Source organism: Salmo salar, chromosome 22 (genome assembly GCF_965601325.2).
Source record: "Salmo salar chromosome 22, fSalSal1, whole genome shotgun sequence".
In the NCBI taxonomy this organism is placed as follows: domain Eukaryota; kingdom Metazoa; phylum Chordata; class Actinopteri; order Salmoniformes; family Salmonidae; genus Salmo; species Salmo salar.
This window is the reverse complement of record NC_138312.1, coordinates 31,851,503-31,874,306: the sequence shown is the minus strand read 5'-3', so window position 1 is coordinate 31,874,306 and position 22,804 is coordinate 31,851,503. Positions and strand designations below refer to the sequence as shown.

The 22,804-nt window shown below is 42.5% G+C and overlaps 1 protein-coding gene across 1 annotated transcript in view; it reads left to right on the top strand.

The window, feature by feature from the left end:
• Positions 1-9,019: 9,019 nt before the first annotated feature.
• LOC106583196 (G-protein coupled receptor 22) overlaps positions 9,020-22,804 on the top strand; it is a 29,066-nt gene continuing 15,281 nt past the window's right edge. Inside the window, exon 1 of the mRNA XM_014167102.3 lies at positions 9,020-9,460. The gene's annotated coding sequence lies outside the window, so the exon portion shown is untranslated. The remainder of the gene's footprint in view (positions 9,461-22,804) is intronic.

The window sequence follows — 22,804 nt, the reverse complement described above, 5'->3', positions numbered from 1 at the left end:
GTGTGTGTGTGTGTGTGTGTGTGTGTGTGTGTGTGTGTGTGTGTGTGTGTGTGTGTGTGTGTGTGTGTGTGTGTGTGTGTGTGTGTGCGTGGGTGCGTGGGTGGGTGGGTGGGTGTGGTGCTGGCTAAGCTTGTCCTCTTGACTGAGGTGTTGCCAGAGCTCGAGCCATGTGAGGGTTCCTGTGTTGATACTGTGCCCGGGTCACAGGTGGGGGTGCTGGGGCTCTTTGATGCTCCGCTGCTTGGGCAGGTGGAGGCCACATCTCCTAAAGCCTTTTGCATGCTTCCCAGTTGAAAAGGTTGCCACACATATTATGACGACATTTGTTTACGTTTTCGTTCGTCTCGGTGTTCGGCAGGTTTTTTTATGGCTGTTCGTGCAAGTCGAAGTTCGGTAGCCAAAGTCTACGCCCCTTCATCTGTGATTGGTCAACAGTACTTCTCCTAGTAGGACTGGGAACTATGGATGGGATTCTTCAATGAAGTGTTTGTTGTCATTCAATTAGTGAACCTCGCTACTGTATATAGCCTGTATTTTTACTGTTGTTTTATTTCTTTACCTACCTATTGTTCACCTAATACCTTTTTTGCACTATTAGTTAGAGCCTGTAAGTAAGCATTTCACTGTAAGTTCTACACCTGTTGTATTCGGCGCACGTGACAAATAAACTTTGATTTGATTTGATAAGGCTGTGTTCCAAAATGCGCACTTGCATTCTGCGTTCTCCCGTTCTTTCAAGGGTGATCTTCCAAGAACTCCTGAGAGAGCATACTGTCTAGTATGGGAGAACGCAGAGCACCTAAATACTTTGACGTGACTTCTAACATAAACAGGAAACTGCATCATCACGTAGCCAGCATCAACAAAGCTATGTGCTTCAGCACTCGGCAGTCCCGTTCTGTGAGTTTGTGTGAGCTCTTCAGTGGAGATTGCATGGCTGTGTGCTCGATTTTACACACCTGTCAGCAACGGGTGTGGCTAAAATAGCTGAATCCACTAATTTGAAGGGGTGTCCACATACTTTTGTATATATAGTGTATAACACCCATGCATATTATTAAATGACACTGATGTTCAAGATAGTTTGGTTTTATATTCACGTTATGCATTGATAACTAATTGATAGGTGATATGATGCAATACAACTAGATTAGAGGGCCTAGACTACTTCATCCTAATGTAAGCTAAATGCACTGGATACAAACCAAACACTGGCATATTATAGGAGAACATGTCCAATTTAATGATATGCATGCATTTCATACAGGAATATATATTACATTAAATTAATACACCATTGTAATATTATTAATGCCTTTCTCTCCTTGCAGGGGATTAGACAGATGAACTGCAGCCCCCAGATACCCAAGCCTCAAAACCAGAACCGTGCCGAGACATCGACACTTGTAATTTTTTATAAATATTAACCCTTTTATTTGCTTTCCTGTATCTATGGATGAATCCTTAGAATACAGCTCCTTGTACAAAATGAGTCAAGTTTCAAGTTTTATTAGTTGTATGTACCGGATACACATGGTCCAATGAAATGCTTACTTGCAGGTTCCTTCGCAACAAGAATAAGAAATAATTAAAGATAAGAATACGAACATAAAGTAAATGGCTCTGTAGAATAAACCTTTTAGCATCCCCAAGTGAGGGACATCGAGGAGATTAACATTCAATATCTTGTTCAGTACATGAGGGCAAATTTTGTCACGACAGCCACGGGTTGTTTATACACAGGAGTTTGCAGGTTTTTGTTCCAGCCTTTCACTAACACCTCATTCAACTAATTGTGGTCTTTGCTGAGCAGGAATAAAAACATGCACAGTGCAGTTCCCTGGGGCAGAAAACGCCCACGTCTGTATTTTAGAATGAGCTTCATATGTTACAATGAGCTGACAATTCTGCATGATAGAGAATAATGTGTGGATCTACTTCTAAAATAGTGATGTTGCACACTGCTGAATAAACTCCTGGGATAGGGTGATTTTCCTTGTGGGCGGGAGGTTCTGGGTGATGGGGTAGGATGTGCTTAAACCTGAGGAGTACAGAGCAGAAACCTAATGCCAAGGGAGGAGAAATTAACCTCACTGCAAAAACAATGGTTTTGTTAATGTGCGATGGTTTTGTAAACAGTTTTGCATATTCATAGGCTTGATCAAGTTGTCACCGATTTACATTTAATTGATAATTTCATTATTCAAAATGTTTTCTTTATATGTAATGGTGAAACATGAGGGGAGGGGAAGTGACAAGAAAAAAGTTAGCTAACATTAGGTAAATAGACAATGCATGCATGTATTGACTGATCATGTAAGAATACAAAAGTAACTTGGCTTGCTAGCACACCTAGATTAAACAGAACACAGCTAGCTGCCTTTTCTACATTTTTAATCAGATGATGTTAAAATGTCTTACCTCCAAACCAGTCAGGAATGACTATTTTGTCCTGACAAGCCAATGCCATGGAGTGAAATGAAGGCATCAGTTGCCATCTGTCCCTGAAAACAAATAGAAAAAAACGATTTGCTACATTTATCATTAGCTGGCGAGCAAGTTTACCAATTCAGGATTAACCTCTCTGGGCTAGGTGGGACGTTTGCGTCCCACCCTAGTCAACAGCCAGTGGAATCGCGTGGCGCGAAATACAAATACCTAAAAAATGCTATAACTTCAATTTCTCAAACATATGACTATTTTACACCATTTTAAAGACAAGACTCTCGTTAATCTAACCACATTGTCCAATTTCAAAAAGGCTTTACAGCGAAAGCAAAACATTAGATTATGTCAGGAGAGTACCCTGCCAAAAATAATCACACAGCCATTTTCAAAGCAAGCATATATATCACAAAAACCAAAACCACAGCTAAATGCAGCACTAACCTTTGATGATCTTCATCAGATGACACTCCTAGGACATTATGTTATACAATACATGCATGTTTTGTTCAATCAAGTTCATATTTATATAAAAAAAACTGCTTTTTACATTAGCATGTGATGTTCAGAACTAGCATACCCACCGAAAACTTCCGGTGAATTTACTAAATTACTCATGATAAACGTTGACAAAATACATAACAATTATTTTAAGAATTATAGATACAGAACTCCTTTATGCAAACGCTATGTCAGATTTTAAAATAGCTTTTCGGCGAAAGCACATTTAGCAATATTCTGAGTACATAGCTCGGCCATCACAGGCTAGCTAATTTGACACCCACCAAGTTTGGGGCTCACTAAACTCAGAATTACTGTTAGAAAAATTGGATTACCTTTGCTGTTCTTCATCAGAATGCACTCCCAGGACTTCTACTTCAACAACAAATGTTGTTTTGGTTCCAAATAATCCATAGTTATATCCAAATACCTCCGTTTTGTTCGTGCGTTCAGGTCACTATCCGAAGGGTGACGCGCGAGCGCATTTCGTGACAAAAGAATTCAAAATATTCCATTACCATACTTAGAAGCATGTCAAACGCTGTTTAAAATACATTTTTATGCTATTTTTCTCGTAAAATAGCGTTAATATTCCAACCGGGCAACGTTGTATTCATTCAAAGGCTGAAAGAAAAAAATGGAGAAGTCTCGTGAACGCGCATCTCAGTCTCACTGTCCCCAGGCTGATCACTTACAAACTCTGCTGCTGTACTTTGCCCAGAGACAGCAGACACCCCATTCCACTTTCTGGCGGCTTTAGAGAGCCAATGGAAGCCTTAGAAAGTGTCACATTACAGCACAGATGCTGTATTTTTGATAGAGATGCAACAGAAGGACAACAAATTGTCAGACAGGGCACTTCCTGTATGGAATCTTCTCAGGTTTTGGCCTGCCATATGAGTTCTGTTATACTCACAGACACCATTCAAACAGTTTTAGAAACTTTAGAGTGTTTTCTATCCAAATCTACTAATTATATGCATATTCTCATTTCTGGGCAAGATTAGTAACCAGTTTAAATCGGGTACATTTTTTTTATCTGGCCGTGAAAATACTGCCCCCTAGCCCAGACAGGATAAGAAACTGTCCGGGTAAACAGCAGTGACTCAACATTACAATTCATATATAAGAAATTTGTTGAACATTTTAACATAATTTGGTGAATAAATAAACACAATACTTACATTTTACAAAGTTATTCCTTAATCCTCTGGAACATTTTCTCTGAAGTGGGAATTTTGTTATGGGATAGCCTCACCGGTGAAGAGAACGAAAAAGTATGCTCCATGCGTGCTTTGTTTTCCAGACCTCCCTTCCTTGTCTGGCAGCGAAACAGATCATTCAGCCTCATTCGCTGCCTTTTAAAAAAAACATAGCTGATATGGCTGCCTTGCTTAAACAAATGTGGTTTCTACTGACAATTGAGATGTACAAACTATGACATAAGGGGACGACAAGCGGATAAGAGGCAATCTGTAATTTCGATTAAGACACTAATGAGCGTGCTAGGACGGACATAGTCAATATAACTATTTGATCAGAACATGGGCCATTTTTATAGTGTTCTCCCTGTACACCAAGTCAGAACCGTAGGATAAATAAAGGGGGAATTTTGTGAGGATTGACGCTGGAGATGAGAAGCAAGTAAACATGAACAGACATGAAACAGAACAGGAACAGCGTCTGGACAGAGGAAAAATAACAACATCAATGCTGACACAGGGAACAAACTGAGGAGCAGACAGGTGTAGAGGGGATAATCAACAAATTAATGGAGTCCAGGTGAATCCAATATTGCGTAGCTGCGCGTAATGATGGTGACAGGTGTGCGTAATGAAGGGCAGCCTGGCGTCTTTGAGCGCCAGAGAGGGGGAGCGGGCCTGCCGAGGCATGGGCACTGGACAAGCTGGTTGAGGCGTAGAAGCCTGATGAGCCGGCTGAGGCGTGGGAGCCTGACGATCCAGCTGAGGCGTGAGAGCCTGACGATCCCGCTGAGGCATGGGAGCCTGACGGGCCGGCTGAAAATGACGTGGGGTGAGCGCCTGCCGAGTCAACCAAGGCAAGAAGACCTCTCAAGCCAGCTAAGGCGTGGAAGCCCGACGAGCTAGCTGAGGCACCCCCAGTTCCATCGGCGACGGCACCCGGACCCAATGTCACCAACCAAAACAAAAACCAAAAACTCTCTGATGCTTCCTTTCGTGGTGTCAGCATTCTGTGAGGATCGACGCTGGAGACGAGAAGCAAGTACAGGGAGTGAACATTTAATAAACAACGGACATGAAATAGAACAGGAACAGCGTTGGGACAGGGGAAAAATAACAACATCAATGCTGACACAGGGAACAAACTGAGGAGCAGACAGATATAGAGGGGGTAATCAACAAAATAATGGAGTCCAGGTGAGTCTGCGCGTAATGATGGTGACAGGTGTTCGTAATGACGGGCAGCCGGGCACCCTCGAGCACCAGAGAGCGAGAGAGTGGGAGGAGGCGTGACACATTTAAGCAGACAATGAATGTCACGACAGTGACGGATGGTGGCGCCCCTCCTCGGCCGGGCGGAGCTCGGCGGTCGTCGTCGCCGGCCTACTAGCTACCATCGATCCCTTTTTGTTTCACTTTCGTTTGGTTAGGTCTAGGTAGGCACACACCTGTTTTGGGTTAGTCATTAGTAAGGGGGGGTTATTTAGGTTAGCGTAGGATGTATGTGGTTGTACGTGATTGTGTTGCTTGTCCGGGTTTTGTGTGTTCGTAAGAACGTGTATTTAGTTTTTTCCTTCTGCCAGTGGTTTCTTTTATTTTGTGTACACCACCGCAGAACCGTTCAGGGCTGCGCCCCTATACCTTGTCGACCACGTACAGTGCTTCAAATAAAGAAGGGTGGTCACGAACTCTCTCTGTCTCCTGCGCCTGACTCTACCTCTCCTGTTGTTCCTCGAGCCAGCCCGTGACAATGAAAGCTCTTACAATATTCAATGATTACATTTCTCAAAAACTGGTTATAGGCTACATGTGCACCACCAAGTCAGAACAGTAGGCAAAATTAAGAGGTGAAAATAGACCAAATTATTAGGGTGAGGCACATGGGCTACTAACAGCTTACTACACAACATACACTTACTATTACTTTCTTAGCTACAGTATACATATCTCCCTGGTTTATTACATTATTTATGCAGCAGCATACAATACATTTTAACTGCTCTTAAATGCAAGTAAAACTAAATGCATGCTCTTCAATTGATCGCTACCCGCACCTGCCCACCCGTCCAGCATCACTACTCTGGACGGTTCTGTCTTAGAATATGTGGACAACTACAAATACCTTGGTGTCTGGTTAGACTGTAAACTCTCCATCCAGACTCACATTAAACATCTCCAATCCAAAACTAAATCTAGAATCGGCTTCCTATTTCGCAACAAAGCATCCTTCACTCATGCTGCCAAACATACCCTCGTAAAACTGACCATTCTACCTATCCTCAACTTCGGGGATGTCACTTACAAAGTAGCCTCCAACACTCTACTCAACAAATTGGATGCAGTCTATCACAGTGCCATCCATTTTGTCACCAAAGCCCCATATACTACCCACCACTGCGACCTGTACGCTCTCGTTGGCTGGTCCTCGCTTCATACTCATTGCCATACCCACTGGCTCCAGGTCATCTACAAGTCTCTGCTAGGTAAAGCCCCGCCTTATCTCAGCTCACTGGTCACCATAGCAGCACCCACCCGTAGCACGCGCTCCAGCATGTATATCTCACTCGTCACCCCCCAAAGCCAATTCTTCCTTTGGCCACCTCTCCTTCCAGTTCTCTGCTGCCAATGACTGGAACGAACTGCAAAAATCACTAAAGCTTGAGACTCTTACCTCCCTCACTAGCTTTAAGCACCAGCTGTCAGAGCAGCTCACAGATCACTGCACCTGTACATAGCTCATCTGAAAATAGCCCATCCAATCGACCTCATCCCCATACTGTATTTATTTATTTATCTTGCTCCTTTGCACCCCAGTATCTCTACTTTCACATTCATCTTCTGCACATTCTACCATTCCAGTGTTTAATTGCTATATTGTAATTACTTCGCCACCATGGCCTATTTATTGCCTTACCTCTTTTATCCTACCTCATTTGCACATGCTGTATATAGATTTTCTACTGTATTATTGATTGTATGTTTGTTTATTTCATGTGTAACTCTGTGTTGTTGTATGTGTTGAACTGCTTTGCTTTATCTTGGCCAGGTCACAGTTGCAAATGAGAACTTGTTTTCAACTAGTCTACCTGGTTAAATAAAATAAAAAATTTAAATCTTCAGGTCGTAGCTCTAGAAAGAGGCCCAAGTTCCCGATTTACAATTACGAGTTGGATGAAAGTTTAAAACATATTTCCTCAGTCGTAGCTCGTTTTTCCAGAGTTCTCAGTTATCTTGAACTCACTAAAGTCAAATTTTGCAGTTCTGAGTTAACAGTTGTTTTGAGCGCGGCACAAATCATGCTTCATTGACAACATGGACAATGTTGAATGTTTATATTTTTAAACTAGGAAAAGAGACCCTTAATCTTAGACTTGGGACCACACAGCCACTCCACTGAATAGCAGGCTAATGATTGCTTTGCAATGTTTGCAGTTAGCCACTGATTCCTTCCAAACTACTCATTGTTGAATTTGCGATTTCCAACTTGCTGTGTAATGTTTATGTCCAAATACCGATAAGTACCGATACGTTTTATCTAGTTATTATTTCTCTTCATATGACAAGGATTAAAAAGGATTAGCAAGTAGATTGTCGACTTGATTCATGATGATGACTGCTAGCTAAGAAAGTATGAAAGCTACTGTAGATATAACGTGATTTGACGTAATTTTATCTGTGGCCAATGACCTTGAGCCTTCGTGGATGGGCACTCCTAATGTAACTCTATGGCAGCACACAAGGGGCAGGAATTTTAGAGCTCTATCCTTAGACTTGGTGGTAAAGTAGTGTCCCCATGAATGACAGAACACCGCTCAATGCTCCGTATTTTCTACTGGCTTCCCCCACCACCATGGAAAGCACTGAGCTAGGCTGAAACACCTGCATTTTGGAGCTGCCTTACTCAAGAAAACAAAAACGAGACCATGTTTGTATGCAGCTTTTTTAACTCAATGATATATCTATATATTTTTTTACATTGATTGCGAAACTGATATGTGACACGTATTAATGCCAAAATAACATGCAAAACAGGCAAGCCCCCCCCAAAAAAATCTAAAAATGTGGGCTTTGCCCCATCTGCCCTGAATGACGGGTCACCACTGGATATTATCCACTAAACACTACCTTGTTTTACAGGGAGGAAGTGCTTGAATTATAAACATTGAGCTTCACTCATATGGCATCTCATCATGGAGTTAGTGTGAATATTTACTGGACATAAATTCATATTTTTGACAGGTTCCCATAAAAACCTAACCCCCAGCTTTCTCCCTTTTATATGCCACCTATTTTATTATTCACCCTATTCATCCCTCTGACATGTTGACAGAGTCATCTTATCATTTATTTGGTTTAACTTCTCACCCTCTCACAGATTGAGATTGAAACGTCTGATATGGATGGACAATGGCTGACATTTTTGTGCCAGGGTCTGACATCAGACAATGTGTAAAGTAATTCAGTTTTGCACTCTTCACTGACACCTGTTCATATTCAAGGCAGTGTGATTGCTTGAGGGGAGCTCTCACCTCTAGAAAATACAGGGGGAAATAGAGGAAAATAACCAAATGAAATGGAACATTGTCTGAATACAATATCTGTTGAATAGAAAGGAAAACAGTGGCCATTTTTTCTCAAGCGGACCTGCCATTCTTTCATCTTGTCCTCACATACCCACCCTGAGAGAGATAGAGAAGGCGGAGGTGGTGTAATATAGTGTTGTACTGTGTGTGAGAGGGAGCAGAAATGTTTCAGGAATCACTATTAGGGAGCATTCACCCTTGAGGAATCTCAGGTCGTCCTTGTAACAATACCCATCACACCCCCTCCCTCATATTCCATTCCCTCTCCAACTACAGCGCTCAATCCCCCCTCCTCCTCTTCCTACATCCCTTCCCTTATGCCTGCAGATAGTGACCATATTGGAGAAGGGTTGGATTGGCTGTGCTCCTATGAGCGTCTACCAACTGCAGTGCATGTGTAATCTATGCGTTGCGTTTGATTGATCCATGTGTGGGATGCTTCACTCTGTGAAAAGACAATGAGCTGATTTCGAGAGGGAAAACGCTAAAAGGTTGAGGAATTAATTGATTTATGAACAGAAAAAGGTCAGTACTAACCTCTCTTTCTTGTCCCGTGGAGGATTTCGTACCAATCCCGCGCTAAAGACGCGAAATTATTCCGGTCACGTCGCGCGCTGACAGCCGGCTGTCCTGGAGCTTTGGGGCTCTGTGCACGCGAGAGATAGCGCAGCGCGCGGACACCTGCAGTAGAATGTAGCGGGAATTCCCCTGCTAAACCGGCGCAAGGAGGTAAGTAAAAAAATAACTAAACCATTTACATTATGTTTATGATTCTATATAGGTTATAGGCTGCCGTTAGCCTTCCGCCATGTCATCCTCTACATATATATTTATATTGCATCTTTGAGAGTTTATGTATCTATTGAAGGATAATTTGTTTGTTTTAGACATTGATATAAGAGAAGTTGGAAGAAATTGTTGAATTGAAAAATGTTGAATTATGCAACATTAACACACATGTTGCAGTTGAGGCCACATGGCAAGGACGCAGAGTCGGTAGAAGTGTGCGATCAGCCCAGAGGGTCGGGAAGAGACGTTCATGGAGCGTCATTACCAGCTCAGTAACCTAACGTAGCCATGGCAGTAATGGGATGCTTACCAAAGCCTGTCCTGCGGAGGAGTGTCTCTGTCGAATGGTTGTTTTTAAGGATGCTTTGGAACGACAAATTAACAGAAATGGGCCAAGTGCATAGTTGTTACTGTGTATGCTGTAATAGTACATGGTCTAGTTTTTTTTTTGTATGCTTCATTGTGGCAAGTAGGCTAAATGTTAGACTACTATAGAGGCATATTGTCATTGCAAACACCACTGACTGTCACATAGTAGGGGTATTTAAAAAAAATCGTAATTCATTCCATGAAGGTATTTTGTTTAAGTTTGTCCCAGATAGGCAAAATTAAGGAAGATGAGAGAAGAGCCATGCTACAGCATAGACTAGATGGACTAGTAGCGCTCAGTCTAAAGAGCAGTCCTTTAGGTAGTCAGTTATACTACTGTAGTAAAACAGCTTTGTTTTCATGCAGTCTACATCCATTTATCACCTAAATGTATAGAGTACTATCAGACAATCACACTTACATATTATATCCCTGCCCTATAGGCTGCCTACTATACAGCCCTAGTCAAAAGTTTAGACACACCAACTCATTCCAGGTTTTTTTAAATAATTTTAAATGTTTCCTTTTTTCTACATTCTTGAATAATAGTGAATACATAACACATGGAATCGTGTAAAAAAACAAAAAGTGTTAAACAAATCAAAATATATTTTATATTTTAAATTCTTCAAAGTAGCCACCCTTTGCATGATGACAGCTTTGCACACTCTTGGCATTCTCTCAACCAGCTTCATGAGGTAGTCACCTGGAATGCATTTCAATTAACAGGTGTGCCTTGTTCAAAGTTAATTTGTGGAATTTCTTTCCTTCTTAATGTGTTTGAGCCAATCAGTTGTGTTGTGACAAGTTAAGGGTGTTATACAGAAGATAGCCCTATTTGGTAAAAGACCAAGTCCATATTATGGCAAGAACAGTTCAAATAAGCAAAGAGAAACGACAGTCCATCATTAGTTTAAGACATGACGGTCAGTCAATCCGGAAAATGTCAAGAACTTTGAAAGTTTCTTCAAGTGCAGTCGCAAAAACCATCAAGCGCTATGATGAAACTGGCTCTCATGAGGACCGCCACAGGAAAGGAAGACCCAGACTTACCTCTGCTGCAGAGGATAAATTCATTATAGTTGCCAGCCTCAGAAATTGCAGCCCAAATAAATGCTTCACAGAGTTCAAGTAATAGACATATCTCAACATCAACTGTTCAGAGGGGACTGCGTGAATCAGGCCTTCATGGTCGAATTGCTGCAAAGAAACCGCTATTAAATACACCAATAAGAAGAAGAGACTTGCTTGGGCCAAGAAACACGAGAAATGGACTGGACTGTGGAAATATGTACTTTGATCTGGTGAGAACAAATATGAGATTTTTGGTTCCAACTGCCATGTCTTTGTGAGACGCAGAGTAGGTGAACAGATGATCTCAGCATGTGTGGTTCCCACTGTGAAGCATGGAGGAGGAGGAGGTGTGATGATGTGGGGGTGCTTTGCTGGTGACACTGTCTGTGATTTATTTATAGTTCAAGGCACACTTAACCAGCATGGCTACCACAGCATTTTGCAACGATACGCCATCCCATCTGGTTTGCGCTTAGTGGGACTATCATTTGTTTTTCAACAGAAAAATGACCCAACACATCTCCAGGCTGTGTAAGGGCTATTTGACCAAGGAGGGTGATGGAGTGCTCCATCAGATGACCGGGCTTCCGCAATCCCCCGACCTCAATCCAATTGAGATGGTTTGGGATAAGTTGGGCCGCAGAGTGAAGGAAAAGCAGACAACAAGTGCTCAGCATATGTGGGCACTATTTTAAGACTGTTGGAAAAGCATTCCAGGTGAAGCTGGTTGAGAGAATGCTGGGAGTGTGCAAAGCTGTCATCAAGGCAAAGGGTGCATACTTTTAAAATCTAAAATATATTTTGATTTGTTTAATACTTTTTTGCTTACTACATAATTCCATATGTGTTATTTCATAGTTTTGATGTCTTCGCTATTATGCTGCGATGTAGAAAATAGTCAAAATAAAGAAAAACCCAAACTTTGGACTTGCACTGTATGTATGTGTTTATATAGGCCTAAGCTACTATATAAACTTCTATAGCATCTGAGTGTTTTGTTTCAGAACTAGCCTATGGATCACTAGATTAAAGTATCTCTATAACTGATAGGCCTACTGTTATCAAAGAGGCTGTGTAGTCACACAGTATTTTACATTGCCTGTGTATTTGTATGCAGTCAGTTGTGTGTTATAGGAGCTGCTTTCCTCCTCATTCCTATTGCTGCTTGCGGAGTCCCTGTTGTGAAACCCAAAGGGATTGTCTCAAAAAAACAATTCCCATTCCACTCACATTTTTTGTGGCCCCCCCTCTTGACGGCAGAGAGAAAAACGTGAGTTTTAATGTTAATTTTCTGCAATTCTACACATTTAGCCATGGGGCAGAGATAATGTTTTGCAGTTTTAAAGCTAATTTCCTGCTATTCTACACATTTTGCCATGACTTATGTCATGGAATGATATCTGAGTGGGAGTGACTAGCAAAATCAATGGGGGCCCCTGGGCACGTGCCCTGTGTGCCCGGTTGGTATTCAGCCATGATTACTAAAAGTTTGGATAACTAGCTAGACTAACTTACCAATGTAAAAATTGTTAGCTGACATGGCTAATTGAGTGACTGTCAGTTACTGATGCACAACCAAATCTCGAACTTGCACCTTGTGTCTTCTACTATTCTAACTCTCAAAGTAAGTTGAGACCCCCGCTGACTTTATAAAAATACATTTAAAAAATACTTATGCCTGGAGCCGGCCCTGTGTGTGTGCGTGTGAGAGAGAGTGCGAGAGAAAGAGAGAGAGAACGTGTGTGCATACAATTTACAATTTTGCACACAGAGTGTTTGTTTGGTGTTTGTCTTTCTGTGCATGATGTGGTGCACATGTGTGTATTTATGGAGGATTTGATGGTGGATGTGGTGGGGGGATATATTTCTACAAATGTGTCACTCTACAGCTAGCTCCTGCAGTAATTGAGGGAAGCTGTCATATTTGATTTCTGTACAATGAGTAAAATATTTGCTCCCTCTTACAGTTGTTCTGTAATGCACTGAATGGTCTGATGTAGAGGCTAATACACTCACTATCCTAAAATTTCACAACATCATGAGAGTCACAATTTGCCTGGAAGTCTAGGGACATCCGAAATAAGAAAGGCTAAGAAAGGTTGTTGTTTAAGGCAGTTGACTACGGTTAAGTCATTTGTGGTTTTGAATGTGTTCATACAGTATGTTTTCATCTGTGTTGGTATATCTGATGGGCTTTTGTGTTGTGTATCTGAGGGCCTACAGTACACAGACTCACTGGTTCCAGCTATTCCTTATTTCCTAAGAATGCTGGACGACTATTATTCTTAACAGAGTGGTTGCAGATCCAACTTTTCCTGGACCTTTCTTCCTGCCAACTAAAGGTCCGAGAGGTCTCTACAGTAGATGTTTTTTGTTGCATAGGTGCTGCTCACTCTGCTGCCACTTCAATGATCGGACGTCTTTTCCTGTTGTAGTCTACACACTTCGACATGTTGCACATGATCGATATGTTGTTTAACAAACATATTTGTCTGTTGGAACAGTAGGCTAGGCTATTGCAAACATAAGCACGACACAAACAGGCAGTCTAAGTAGCAATTTCATGTTCTTTTTTCAGGAGGGAGTACATGCAGCTATTTAGGCAGCATATCAAACACAAGCAAGACACAGACACGCAGTCTAAATAATGATTTAATGACATTTTTTCATCATCATTGCAACATTGGCATGGTAGGGAGCAGAAATGCAGTCAAAGTAGTAGTGTTCTTTTTCAGGATACAATATGGCAGGATAACTATAAAGATGACATCATCGCAAATGTATGTGTGTGGTTAAAAAGCAGATTGTTTTTCCTGATTGCAATGTGTAGACTGCGCCCTGCTTGTGCTGCTGCAATATCCTTAGTTATGACAGACGGAGAAGGTTGCAGCCTATGTCCTAAATTACCCTCAGTAATATAAGGCAGAGACATTGGCTACATAATCATGTCCATCAAATTGGTTTAGGGTTCAGAAGAAGGTGAATAAAGAGAGAAACGTGAAGGGGAGGTTGAGCAGCAGATAAGTAAAAACAAAATAGTGCGTAAAATAACACATGCTCAGAACTTGAATCGAACCTTCAGCTCTGGGGAAAAAGATCCGGGGGTCGGGGCGGTTACAAACGGATCCACAGCCTCTGCTTATTCTTAATGGCCGGATATTTAAAGTCATCCTCGAACCACAGGGCTCCATGCACCTCCAAAACCATCTCTAATCTTTTCTCTCTCTGACTCAGAAGGTTTGAACAGGGTTGGATGAATACAAATGAATATGAAGAGGGTTCAGTTTTACACAGTTCTACTGTGCAGACTTTTCCCCTGAGTAAAGCAGTGAGGTGGCTATGTGAAATTAGAAGCACATTGCAATTAATTCACTGATTCAAGATAATGAGTGACGAGAAGAGATTTCTCCACCGCACAAGAAATACATAGAGAAAGTGAGAGAGATGTGTGTGATCCAAAGCTAGATAGGATAAAAGTAAGGAGAGGGGGTGGGATGGACACATGAAAAGCAGACAAAATGGATAGATGGAAAGATAAATCGCCAGTGAGGTGGAGGGAGACACTAAGGAGAGATACGCCATCAAGGAGGGGGAGATCGCTGTGAAAGTGGGGAGATAAAACACAAATGTGTGTGCTTTTTTATCCGTTCATGTGTCTGTGTGAGTGCATACGTGTGTGTGTGTGTGTGTGTGTGTGTGTGTGTGTGCTTGCTGTGTGTGTCCACGTGTGTGTGAACGTGTGCACGTGGGTGTGTGTCCGTGCTATGTGTGCCCGTGTGCATCCGTTCATGGGTGTGGGAGTGTGTGTGTGCCTGTATGCGTGTGTACATGTGTAGTATGGCAAGGCCACGTGCAGGACGGTATGGTGCTGATTTCCCTCTCCTTCCGTTGTTGAGGACTGTCACTGCAGTGTGATAGCCTAGCGGAGGGAGTGAGGGAGATGACAGTAGTGGCCCTCCCCTCCTGCCCAAATGACGCCCTGTCTGCAGGAGATAGATGGGATTCATTGAGCTCTAATTGCCTTCTGGAGAGATTTAACTTCATCACTTTAACCCTCCTTAGGCCTCTCATATCTCTCATCTCTCTGTCTCTCTCTGTCTCTCTCTCCGTCTGCTGTCTGTCTGCTGTCTGTCTGGCTGTCTGTCTGTCTGTCTGTCTGTCTGTCTGTCTGTCTGTCTGTCTGTCTGTCTGTCTGTCTGTCTGTCTGTCTGTCTGTCTGTCTGTCTGTCTGTCTGTCTGTCTGTCTGTCTGTCTGTCTGTCTGTCTGTCTTGCCTTTCTGCTACTGTGTCTATCCTCTGTTCTTTTCTCTTTCTCTCCCTTTGCTCTAAAAGTGTAACTCTTGATCTACCCTTCTCTCTGTTCCTGTTTTTCTCTCCTTCTCCCTCTCCCCCTCTCTCCCTCTCCCTTGGCTTGTTCAGGCAGATGTTGAACTGTAATGTTACAATGGGACTCTGGAGTGTGGTGAAATTGATCCATGGCATGCCCTGACACAAACACAGACTTGATTGGATTACAGTTAACTGGGGGGAGCACTGAACAGTGGGAGAAGACAAAATAGATGATGCAAGGCTGGAGGGGAGAGAAACAAAAACAAAACTACACCTCCGTCCCAACACCAGCAGCCTGCTTATCTGGGACAAATTCATACATAAACACTTCCTAAAAGTGGCAAACTGTCTGCGAAAACTATAGTTCTCATGTGGGGGGAATGACAAAGGGGAAAATGCCACACCTGGGTTTCAAATACTTGTGAATTTGATTCAAATATTTGTTTGAGCTTGTCTGGTTTTAATAAACCAACAGACAAGTAGCCTACTAAAATTGCAAACCCGCCCATCTGGCACTCCAGGTAGACTCAAGCAAAGCTCAAAGTATTTGACTTTTTTTTTAAGTATTTGAAACCCAGGCCAGGTCAGAAAAATACACAGGATTTGAATGCTTTTCTTGGAAAAAAGTGCAATTTCTGTGAAGCTGGTTCTCACAATTTATGAGATTGTCATGTTTTTTCACCTAAAATGGCCATTTGTGCCCCAGACAGAACTCAGGGAATCCATTCACGCCTCATGACAGAAAGGTCGTCACAAACTGACGCCACCGTTGCTTAGCACCGCTTAGCACTTAAAACCCCTCAAGTAATGTGAGAGTAATTATGGGAAAAAAATGTATCCTAATGAATGTAATTATAATCCACTAAGTTATTGTTCAACAGCACTACATATCACATTGTGCTAGAATACACAACCTACCAGCTTCATAATTTCTCTCCATGCGGCCTGCTATGCTTAAACCCTCTCCGTCATAGCTTGATTATACAGTGACTCAGTGGCGCCTGATTTGGATTCATTCTCTTTTTTAAAGAGGCTTGATTGCGCTGCGGTCTTGATTGGCCTTATTGATGGGCTGGTACTTGTAATGGCTAAATGACAGACTTGGTCTCTCGGGGCTGGGGTTAGTTATGTGATGTGAGAAGGTTTTATAACGGATGCTAAAGCAACTTCCATTGACAACAGTCTGATAAGCCGACACATGATAATAATGACACTGCCCCAGGACCCAAGGGTTACCTGGAGATCAAGGTCCTCTTCATCATTAGCTATCCTTAGGGGTTCCTCTGCCTTACTGTACCAGGGCCATTTTGGACAGGATTTGGGTTCACCTCAGGCATGTGGACGTGTTGCTGGGTGGGTGAGTTGTGGGCTGTTTTGTGTAGGTGTTAGGCCATCTGTGTCCGTTTGTGTGAGTAAGGCAGAGAGAGAGAGTGGGAACCAAAGGCTCTTTTAAAGAGCAAGTATTGGTATTTATAAGGAAATACAAAATGTTGGTGATAGAAATTAGAAATCTGTTTTTAATTGGTATTATAGCTGATACAGAAAGAGCTTAAAAGGTCTCAACATTTACATTATGAGGAGATCCTGAAAATATGGAGAGAGAAAACAAGCAAGAGAAGGTGGAGGCATGATGGATGGAAAAGAGGAGAGAAGAGGAGGAGGGTTTGGGAGTGGTCAAATGAGAGCTGGATAGAGGGAGTGAATAGGGCCCAAACATTCCCCTCAAGCGATTACACGACTCAACATCCATCTGCACCTCTATACCTCCCTCCCATTCATCACTCCTTCCCTACATCCCCCTCTCTCTCTGTCTCACTCTCACTCTCAAACAGGTGGATGGGTTCCAGCAGTCTTTTAAACACACAAGATGTAAGTTACCACAGATGGTTACCAATCTTCAAAGGGGAGTGGGTTTGTATGGTTTGGTGGTGGTGATGTGGGATAGAGGATACGTTCCTGTGTGGGGGTTTGAAGCAGTGGATGGTGGGATAGGCTGTGTGTATTGGTGGCACAATATGGCGTGTGTGTGTGTGTGTGTGTGTGTGTGTGTGTGTGTGTGTGTGTGTGTGTGTGTGTGTGTGTGTGTGTGTGTGTGTGTGTGTGTGTGTGTGTGTGTGTGTGTGTGTGTCGTGTGCTCGTGGGGGGGGCTCGTGTGTGTGTGTGTGTGCTCGTGTGTGTGTGCTCGCGTGTGGTGGTGTGTGTGCTCGTGGGGCTCGTGTGTGTGTGTGTGGGCTCGTGTGTGTGCTCGTGTGTGACGTAGCCATCCCTGAGGCGGGACGCAGGAGGCATTGTGTGTACATGTGAGTGTGTATATCAGTGTATGGTTGGGTGGTGGGGGTGTGTTTTAAGCGAACTGAGCAGAAGTGAAAATGACAGGTGCAGCATATTCTATTATTTTACTGTCAGATTTTAAATAGCATATCCCAGTAGCACTAAACAAAATAGCCGTAGTAAGAATATTTCTATTTACTATTGATGACTGTCCAGAGAAAATAGAGTGAACCGGGCAGCTACATTTCTTTTCTCATTTGGCTTCTTTGCATTGAGCTGGCAGTAGCATGCTCTGTGTTGGGCTTGGACAGGCTGTTTTTTCTGCTAGGTGTTGGTTGGCTGCCAGGGAGGCTGCTGGCCCAGCTGGAGGCTGCTAGCGGTTAGCACTGCGGGATGAATTGAGTGGGAAAATTAAGCCTTTGATCGATTGTCTCACTGCGGACATTAGAAACACCTAAGACAGCCATGAGTCAGCAGTCTCTTCACTCTCTTCCCATCTCTCTCTCGCTCTCTCTCTAGCCCTCTTATTCTCTTTCTCGCTCTCGCTATCACTCTCTCTCTTCCTCCAACCCCCCTCTCTTTTTCTCTGTCCCTCCCCCTTGCTCCCTCTCTCTGTCAGTACCCATCTATCAATACACTTTATCACTATATTTTCACTCTCGATTTAGTGGTGGCCTCTGTCCTTTTGCAGATGTCACACCATTTTTTCTCCCAAGGCCATTGCTGTGTGTGTGTGTGTGCTTAATGAGAACCTGTCACATTGACAGCCGGATCTGTTTATAGATTTGCCTCCTGTGACAGTGGAACTATAGGAGCTTGACTAGCTGTCAGTCAACTCTCACCTATGCCATAGCAACAGAGCACCATAACTGTAGTAGATGGAGCAGAGTTCTCGCTCTGGTTAGAGTGACACACCTCTACTTAGGACCAATAAATACTGTTTTTTGTGTTTATTTGTTAAATCTGTCAACAAGACAGTGTGCACTTAATTCTATTATAAGTTCTAAAACAATGTTTCTATCTGCTGGTTGAGTCTAGTAGTTCGATCAAATTGAACGTCATGAGCTCGATAGCCATAAGCAAGGTCTATTGGTTGCCTGCTTGGTGAGGTGGTAGAACTTGCTGTCTTTCTGAAATATTGTGTGACTGATGCAAAGTTTGTACCAGTCACACATCGATCTGAACAGAGTCAAACTAATGAAGAGGGCACAGAGGAACACACAAGGCTCTGATGTCACCCCCTGAGTCCAAATGAAGCTTCTGAATGGGTAATGAGGGGCCTCTTGTAGGCAACTGGGATCTTATTGGTTCCTTTGACTTGGCCAAATCAGTTGATTGATTGCTTGTGTTTTGTTAGGAGTTTTTGCTCCTGGTTGGGGAGATGTGCTGGATCTGCCATCAAACTTTAATGACCTCAGGGACTGGCATTTTCCCCTCGTTTCTCCTCTATTTGGGTTGTTGTTAAATAGAACATGAGGCTGGTTGTCTTCATCTCTTCCCCTATCCCCTCCATCTCTGTCTGGCCTGTCAATCACATGCCTGCTGGACTTTGTGTCTGTGGTGTGTCATCTTGCTTCCAGCTATATTGTTCACTGTTTACTGCATACTTGGCTGGCCAAATAACACACACAGGCGAGTGTATTAGTATTTTATTAGGATCCCCAATCAGCTGCTGCCAAGGCAGCGGCTACTCTTCCTGTGGTCCAAACAGGAAACAAAACACAAATATAATACATCTCTCTGGTGATATCACATACATTATCGAGCATTTCACACATTCTGTATAGTCCAAATGACTATACTTTTTATAACGGCACAGGGCGAGACCCAGATGCAGACACAGGAGGCAGATGGTTTGAGTCTCTGAAATGTATTAAACAACAAGGGGAAGGCAAGAGGCAGGTCGAGGACAGGCAAAAGTTCATAAACCAGGTCAGAGTCCAAACGGTACAAGGCGGCAGGCAGGCTCGAGGTCAGGGCAGGCTGAGTGGTCAGGCAGGCGGGCTTAGTGTTAGGGCAGCCAAGAGGTCAGAACCGGGAGGACTAGAAAAACGGAGAGTAGGAAAAATCAGGAGCTCGGAAAAACACGCTGGTACACTTGACAAGACAAGACGAACTGGCAACAGACAAACAGAGAACACAGGAATAAATACACTGGGAATAATGGGGAAGATGGGTGACACCTGGAGGAGGGTGGAGACAATCACAAAGACATGTGTAACAGATCAGGGTGTGACACTTCTAGCACTAAGGGGTCTATAGCAACTTCCTATGAGAATAGGCTTTAGGTAAGGCAGTTGAACCTGTAGCTATATTACTTCCACATCATCTGACATGAGATCGTCTCTCAGCCTAACAGGAATATTACTCTGGACATATATAGCATATACACCTCCTCCATTTGCATTCCTATCTTTTCTGTATATGCTATAACCGTGTATAGCTACTACTGCATCATCAAAGGAATTATTTATGTCTGTTTCAGAGATGGTCAGAATATGAATGTTTTCTGATGTTTTAGTAAGTTGTCAATTTCATGAACCTTGTTTTTCTGGCTACATACATTCAAAAGTTTGGGATCACTTAGAAATGTCCTTGTTTTTGAAAGAAAAACTTTTTTTTGTTCATTAAAATAACATCAAATTGATCAGAAAAACGTGTAGATGTTGTTCATTTTGTAAATGACAATTGTAGCAGGAAACGGCTGATTTTAATGGTAATATCTACATGGGCGTTCAGAGGCCCATTATCAGCAACCTGCGTTCCAATGGCACGTTGTGCTAGCTAATCCAAGTTGATCATTCTAAAAGGCTAATTGATCATTAGAAAACCCTGTTGCAATTTTGTTAGCACAGCTGAAAACTGTTGTTCTGATTAAAGAGGCAATAAAACTGGCCGCCTTTAGACTAGTTGAGTATCTGGAGCGTCAACATTTGTGGATTCGATTACAGGCTCAAAATGGCCGGAAACAAATCATTTTCTTCTGAAACTCATCAGTCTATACTTGCTCTGAGAAATGAAGGCTATTCCATGCGAGAAATTGCCAAGAAACTGAAGACCTCGTACAACGCTGTGTACTACTCCCTTCACAGAACAGCGCAATCTGGCTCTAACCAGAATAGAAAGAGGAGTGGGAGGCCCCGGTGCACAACTGAGCAAGAAGACAAGTACATTAGACTGTCTAGTTTGAGAAACAGACGCTTTATTAGTCCTCAACTGGCAGCTTCATTAAATAGTACCCGCAAAACACCAGTCTCAACATTAACAGTGAAGAGGCGACTCCGGGATGCTGGCCTTCTAGGCAGAGTTCTTCTGTCCAGTGTCTGTGTTCTTTTGCCCATCTTAATCTTTTATTTTTATTGGCCAGTCTGAGATATGGCATTTTCTTTGCAACTAGTGAAAAGGTTAATCCAGTCTTCTCTAATAAAAACATCTAATTTCTGAATCACGCTTGTAACGTCAGTAGTCTACAGTAGACTATGCTTCAGAGGGGGAGGGGCAGGTAGCCTACACACACACACACACACACACCTGGCAAAGATTTTCAGCTGGCAGGCAGACACTGAGTGAGGGCTTTGCATAGGTGCTTGGTTGCGTTTTTTTGTGGGACTGAAAAAAATTAAGTAAATTAACATTATTAACCCTTTCACGTGTGAGTTACAAATATCTCTAACGGTCGCCCCAGCGCAAGTTTTTTTATGCACGTGATGTTTGAACGTTCTCTCCATTCCAGAATGTGATTGTTACATAAACAACAACACTGAATGGCTCAGAGTGGGAGTGAGAGGTTACCGTGATTGACTGCCTGCATGCGCCATTTGTATCAATAAATCACTATCAGAAAATGTTTTGTGTGGTATTATTGATATATTTACTATTTTATTCACGTTTTTCAATTACCGGTGATAAATCATGCGTTCTGATTTTTGCATAAATTGTAATGGGCGCATAGTATGTGTGTAAAATAATGTTTTGAAGGTTGTACTGATTATGATGAGCTAAGCTAATTCCAGCTATGTGTATGAAGCCATGTTTGTTGACATACAATGCATTCTGGGTTTCACGTAATCATCTGTTTGACCAAAGATGTTATAACAAAATGAGGTGAGTAAGAGTTCACTCATTTTTTGAGGACTTCTGGAAATTAATGGTGGGATGTGAACGACAGTAGATGACACACCCCTTCAACATGCATACTATAAACAGACCAAACTCATCTTGTCTTCTCTTATTATCTTTGGTTTCTGTGAGGAAAAAATGCATGCCTGCGCACTGAAACTAATCGACGGATTACATTCAATTTCTAGAAAGTGTTTTACCTAATTATTTCGATCAATGGTGAGCTCTCCCATGATGTGATTAATTATACATAGTAATTGCTATTAGCTAATTCATATTGTAGTTTATGTCAGCCGAGAGTTAGAAAATATGACTGCTTGTGTTGGGTCAATCTTTCCTCAGTTAGCGCTAGGACAAATGTAGCCTACATTTTTCCGGTTAGGATGATCGTGTTATGCTATATATACACTTCTGTGAATATCTGAACATTGCATCCAAAAATAAACTGCTAACATTCTGGACATAACTTTGTAAGGACTGTGTTTGTGTAAATAGTTTCTGAAAAAAGTGTGGCCAGCTCAAATGCTGATCGTTGCGTCATTCAAAACTGGCCGTTCTAAACGAGCGTTCTAAATGAGTGTTCTAATCACACGGGGTGTGATCGTACGCTTCAGGGACCACTGTAGAACGATCACACCCCGTGTGATGGTACGTGTGAAAGGGTTAACCGCTTCCCATGCTTTTAAAATAACGGTTCTGTTCCGGAATAGTATAGCTTATTTTCGTTCCCGGTTCTGATTCTGTTCCATTAAAAATGTTATTTTGCAGTTTTCTGTTCTGTTCCCTGAACTGGTTCCAATCCCTGTTTAGAACAGGTGGACAGAGACAGATAGGCATTGTCTCACTTCAGTGTTACTTCTGAGGCAACTTGTTTCCCTGTCTGGAAAAAAGGTCTCTGGCCCCTGGTCGGCTGGAGAGTTGATGTTTCACCTAAAATGAGCCAGATCGTTATGGTAACTACAGATAGTACTACTGGAAGTAGCAAACACAAGTTGTTGATCACAGCAACAGTTATCTGAAGATGAACAGCTTGGCACTGCACTTACAGGTTTTTCCTCTTGGTTACTGATCGCATGTAGAGACCTTACTACTTTCTCTTATCAGTCTGTCAACCTTTTTTAC